This window comes from Dermacentor andersoni, chromosome 1 (genome assembly GCF_023375885.2).
Source record: "Dermacentor andersoni chromosome 1, qqDerAnde1_hic_scaffold, whole genome shotgun sequence".
Lineage (NCBI taxonomy): Eukaryota > Metazoa > Arthropoda > Arachnida > Ixodida > Ixodidae > Dermacentor > Dermacentor andersoni.
In genome coordinates this window covers 88,906,398-88,912,397 of record NC_092814.1, presented here as the reverse complement: position 1 = coordinate 88,912,397, position 6,000 = coordinate 88,906,398, and the positions used below count along the sequence as shown (strand labels likewise).

The following is a 6,000-nucleotide window of genomic DNA, read 5'->3' as shown; positions in this document are numbered from 1 at the left end:
AGGGTAAGGTTGCCTGTTATTTTTCCCCTTTCATTCCTGCGTCCATGGCCTAATGGAAACATATGGCGCGCCCGTGCTACACGGCATGAGGCAGGCGCCTGTTCAACATGACAGCAGCAGCTGCAGCCACGGTCAGGCAAGTCCGGGAGGATTTACTAAGAAAGCTTTGCTTTAATTATGCATTTTTGTGCAGCGCTCGATCACAAGTGGACGAAGGTACACACAGGACGGGTGCTGACTTTCGACTGACATTTATTTTGGTAAACATGAAGACAGAAAGCAATCCGTATATCTTAAAACACGTGAACGCTGCGTTCTTCTTGGCACATTATCAAAAGTGAAGCGCATCAGCGGCACCTATCTTACGCTGCCGCACATGCTCATCAAATATTCGATTTAATGGCTGCCGGAAATGCTTGTCCAAAATGTGCAGGTGTGAATCGCAAGGCGTGACTCCTGAATCCTCATTCTAACTTCACAGCAATGTTCGACAATGGTCGCCTTGTTTATACATGTCTAGCATTGTAAAGTCTAGTAAAAGTACATGGAGGATGAAGAACAATTTTGCAAAAGAACCTTTTGCGAACTGTAAGGGAGTCTGAAGTTCTGAAGATTCTAATACTTAGGTGCCCTGAGTACGAGGAGAGCAAACTGGGAAACCATGACACCATAAGGCGCCCCAGCAAACTAGGAAATCTTATGTTTCTGTTTCGCTCAATATAAGAATTGAATGGAACATGCAACACGTCGTGAGCTTTGTGTGCATAAATAAACCATGCCAGTCATTAGGTAGTGCTCCCACGAACAGCTGAACATAATTAGCGAAATAGACAAGCCTATATAGATACTCTAAAAGGGTCTGAACTCGAGCTTCGCGAAAAAAAAATGAAACAAGCAAGACTCACAGGACAGTGCCTGTCCTGTCCGTCTCTCGTTTTTTCTCGCACATGTTTCCCCTATAGGTAGACAGCAAGATAATCATACAGATACTATCAGCTTTACGATCACTCTTTCTCTTGGCTTTGTTGACACAACCACCGATTTCGCCAAGGCATACGCGAAGGTTATCGCATATGCTTCGTCGGCGTTAGAACCTATCTGACAATTGCTTGCGATTCCGCCATTAATTTTAGAACTTCGTAAGCATCTTTTTGCAGATGCATGTTCTATTCATGTAGAGTTTCAACCAAATATGCCCAATAGTTCACTCGTGGCAACTTTTTTTACAGCGAGACGCAGCCCGAAGCGGCTGAACCCGCAGGCGGACGCCGCCGTCGGTGATGCACCACAGCAACCCCAGAACATAGCTAGCCGCATAGCACAGCGCCTGTGCTGTCCCCCCCTCATAGTCTTTGGCATATATATATTATAACCTTTACTATCATTCTTTTTCGCGGCTTTGCTGACACAACCACCCGTTTCGCCAAGGCATACGCGAAGGTTATCGCATATGCTTCGTCGGCGTTAGAACCCGTCTGACCATTGCTCGTACTTCTAACAATAATTCTAGAACTTCGCAAGCATGTTTTTTGCAGATGCATGCTCTATTCGTGTAGAATTTCAAGCCAATATGGCCACATAGAATAAACGTTTTTCCAGCGAAACGCAGACCGCGTCGGAACTCCGAAGCGGCTAATATTCTAGGCACTATATCTCGGAGGCCATGCTTTGGAGGCATTAAGATCACCGCGTCTTGAGACGCCACGTGGACGCCACTTATAGCAAAAGAAGAAATCTTTGTGCAGTTTCAAATTATCGTCAGTGACTGCCTATTTTGATTATTATTTTGCGTTGTAGGCATTCTATATAATAACTTTTCGTTTATTTGAAATACAAGCGGTCATCACGAACTTCTGGCTTGCGCGTGGCCCGCCTGCCCGGTCGAGCCGCATTGGTATTGAGCCATTGAGCTCTAGCCAGCATTTGTCGCCTCTCGCGAGTTGTTGCGGTCGCCTATCGTCACGACTCATTTGCGGGTTTGTATGCCCGCTTTTTTTTTTTTTAAGGAATTCGCTCGGGATATTACTTTTTCCAGGAATTCTTCTGTTCAAGGTTTCGTGGCTAAACGTCTGACGCTGACAGCAGAAGCTAACGGTAAGGTTTGAGTTACCATCGTTTGCGCCCTCGAGGGGGCCGTTTTTTTCTTTTTTTGCCTCTGTGTGTAGTTTTACTGAACGTCTTGTGTTACCTGCCAATAAGGCAATTGCCTACTCCTAAGGTTACTTCCACTCTAAATGTTTTGCTTGTGCCGCGGTTCTGTTTGCTTTAACGAATGGTGTGAAGACTACACAGCTGTCCCATAAGCCTAACGTTGTGGGTTAAGACGAGCAATGGCGGTCGATTGCGTTGCCTCTCGACGCCATTATTTGCGATCGTGTGCCAGCGTGTGCCGCCTCCGGTATGCGCGGCAGTTATTGAATGTAGTGAGTAGTGCTTTCTTGTTTCTTGCAGGTTGCTGCCGGGTTTCAGAGCAAGACTTATCAAGCGATCCCCCTGAGGTGGCAGCTTGGTACTGCACGAAGTCTCGACCAATGCGCATTTATTTCCAGTCACTTTGAAGGTTAGTGATGTAACACTTGCGTTGTTCCGTGGGCCGGCCGTTGGCCTCGTGGATTGCTTTGTTTCATTGCGAGGTTTTCACCTGCCTTTGTACACGGAAGATTCGCGTTATGCTTACATGCTTGCATTTATCTTGATCAAATAAAAAAAAGAAACTGCTGTTTGCTAAAAGCGGCATGACACGGTCGCCGCGGGAAGTCATATACTGGCCACTGGCTTTTCAAGAAAGAACGCGACACTTTTGTGACGTATCTGCGACGACCCAGGCGACTACGTGGATCGGCCTCCAATGCTGCAGCCGAGGGGATGGACCCCGCCTGCCTTTACTGCGCCGTGCAGTCTGGGCTCGTGCCTGCGACAGCGGCCTTCGCTATACTGGATCTTTTGAGAGGGCAACCCCAGCTGCGTTATTGCTCACATTTACACCTATATAGCGATGTAGTGGGGTTCGCTGATATACTTGTTTCCATGACTCGCACAGCTGACTGCGTTTAGGGAGGCGTGACCACAAGTATAAGAGCTGGGGGACTCTGAGTCCACTTTGACACTGCAAGTGACAAACACAACGGTGCATGCCATCTTGCTGCCATACACTTAGTGTTACATAAGTTTTGGTAGGTGTTTCCACACACTGAGCCATAGGACCTGTCTGATATGTTGGTTAAATATTTTAGGTGCTGGTCGCGATGGTTCACGGAAATCTCTTAAATCGCCGACTCTCAAGAATTCAACCTTGTGCACACATTATATCATTCTTCACATTTCGTAAAAGTTGAACAAAGCCACCATGCTTTTTGTAACTTTTGGTTTGAGCAGTGGCATTACAATGGACCTTTCAACAGCAGTTGACCTGCTGGGTGGTTCTCTGCGGTATCTGCTTATCTCAAAGCCATGCCACACAAGTTGTTTAGCATGCTTCAAGAATGAGCTTCAGATATGGAAATACACTAGTTTATGATCGATTTTGCACTTTGTGAACAGAACTGTTCAGTAGCAGAAAACTGGCCATACGGCTTGGAAAGTGCGATGCCTCAAGTATGACAGTTTACTATGGAAGCCATTTTACTGATATTAAAGGTCATCTGCAAGGAAGTTTTGGCTCATGTAAAAGGTTGATTCAGATAGTGTAGATATATAACAGTCTCCGTGAAAGATTTTATGTTTGACATTTTGAGTGTATGAGTCACACAAAGCTTGCAAAAAAACGTTCTTGATACTGAAAAAAAAAATTGCTATTACTTCTTGCCTGAAGTAATACTACATTAGAATGATTGGGCACCGGCTGCGGCATATTGAAAAAAAAAAAAAAAAAACTGAAGGCAATGCACTGGAGCTTGCGTCATCCACTAATAGCCAGGTGCACACATTGTCTGCTTAGGTGTTGTTTAAAGGTTGCTAATAAGAAAATTATGCAATTGCCAATCCTGCATCTTCGCAAAGATTGCTTCAGTAGTATATACTACTCATTTATAACCAATTTACCCAAAGTGAAATTTTGTTACAGTTCACCTTCAAGTGTCGCAGATATCCATTGCACACTTTGGTATAATGGAAAAGGTCATGAACTTGCCTTTTAATTGACTTAATTGGTTTAATAGACTGAGGTTTTCACAACTACAATGCTGCTGCAAAGGATACAGAAAGGTGACCACGGTTAGGGTTTCCAAGTTTTTTTCAAATTTTTTACAACTGGCTTGCACAGGCAAGAAAATGAGGATGAAGATTCTAAAGTAGGAGCAGGGCTGAAATGTATTCCCAAAAGATATTGCTCGCACAATTCATAATGCAGCTTGCCTTGGTAATCTGGTTTAGGTAAACCAAAACACAGTGTAAAAACAGTGTGGATGACCTTCATCATGGTGCCAGCAGAGCAGTTGTACATGTGTTGAATCTGGCGAGATTAGTCTCTTGAATTCTGATATGTTAGTTTTACAGTAGGTCACAGAAGCATGGCTTGTAACTAGCTCGTGAAACCAATAGTCCTGCAAAACAAATGCGATTGTGGCCTCGCAATTATCACATTGAAATGATCTGAAAGCAAAGGGTGACATGGAATGGCTGTGAATGACCGTGTAGTCATTGTTGAATGAAGCACTAAACTTTATGCAAGGCAAAGATGCGTGTAGCAAGTCTGGCTGTTTAAGATGCAAGCAGCTTTGCTTTGCATGAAGTATTACAGCAAAGATATTCCAAGAGACATAATGCAAAGTTGCATTACACACTTAGTTCCACTAACATACTTTGTGAAGTACGTTACAGTTAAAGGAATGACTGGGCTGTACCCATGGTCGCACACGAGCAGGGTTTGCTGCATCATGATTTTTCATGGCATATAAACTTTACATAAATATATCTAGGGGTCCACTATGACATTGTACAGAACCATTATTTACATGCAAATCTCTTCCGACTGAGCCTTCTTACAAGGACTTCTCTAACGCTTTCAGCTATTTAACCTGACAGTCAACAAATACAGCTGTTACTTTTGACCTAAGCTGGAGGATGCTCACACAGAATGGGTGCTTAATCTGTGTGCCTCGCACTTGGATCCTTCTGTCTATGGAGCACTGGGATTGTAGATTCACTGCTCTTCTTAGCAGTGCTTCAAAACAAAGCTTTGTTAACCATTACCTAAAGTGCCTTCACTCCATTGTCAAAGCACTTGCATGTGCTGCTCCATTTGTAAACTGAAGCTGTACCAATTTGTGTAAAGCTAGCATGATATTACTTTCAAGTACCCACTGTGTTCCTGTAGGGACTGTACAGCATTCCTCGATACAACCAGCATGAAGTGCAGGTGAAATGTGCTACTTCGGTCCGGAATCGGCCACGAGTTCACATCAACACCGTTATACAGAGCCTGTTCACATGTTGGAAACGTTCAGATAAGGCAGTCTCTCCTGCTGCAAGAACCAGAAGTTAACCAAAGGCCACTACGTTGTCCATTTAAAGGTGATCGAATACTTGCTCCTGCATACTGCAATCCAAGGACTCGAGTTCAGAGCAGTGCAACAGAGGGATGGTAGAAACTCATAAAAACTGAAGATGGGCACATGTACTTGGTGTAGCATACGCTGCATTTGATGCAAAATTTGTCACAGGAATTGGACAACTTATGGTTTAATATAAAATACAGGAACAATTTATTTTAATAAATCTAAATAACGACTCCATTGCTGGTAATGCAAGCTTACATTTGTTAGTACAGTCAAGAAAGAGCTGTCAAAAAGACATGCATGACCATATTTATAAATTCTTGAGCAGATGTGGCATTCTTTTACTTAACTATATAAATAATGGTGGGCATATCTTAGCTATTACTACTGAGAAAAAGCAATGCATTTGCTTTAGTGAATACTTCAACTCTGACTTCATTGAAGCACAGATTTGTGCCTTGTCTGACATGGGTCTCCTGCTTGTGGCACATATTTCGCAGTCGTT

General features: G+C 43.7%; 1 protein-coding gene across 2 annotated transcripts in view; it reads left to right on the top strand.

The window, feature by feature from the left end:
• The first annotated feature begins 1,890 nt into the window (after positions 1 to 1,890).
• The window catches only part of LOC126544244 (uncharacterized), a 60,393-nt gene continuing 56,283 nt past the window's right edge, over positions 1,891 to 6,000 (top strand). Inside the window, exons 1-2 of one of the 2 annotated variants that reach the window (XM_050191473.3) lie at positions 1,891 to 2,094; positions 2,452 to 2,560. The gene's annotated coding sequence lies outside the window, so the exon portion shown is untranslated. The remainder of the gene's footprint in view (positions 2,095 to 2,451; positions 2,561 to 6,000) is intronic. The other variant, XR_008608636.1, reaches the window with a different exon arrangement.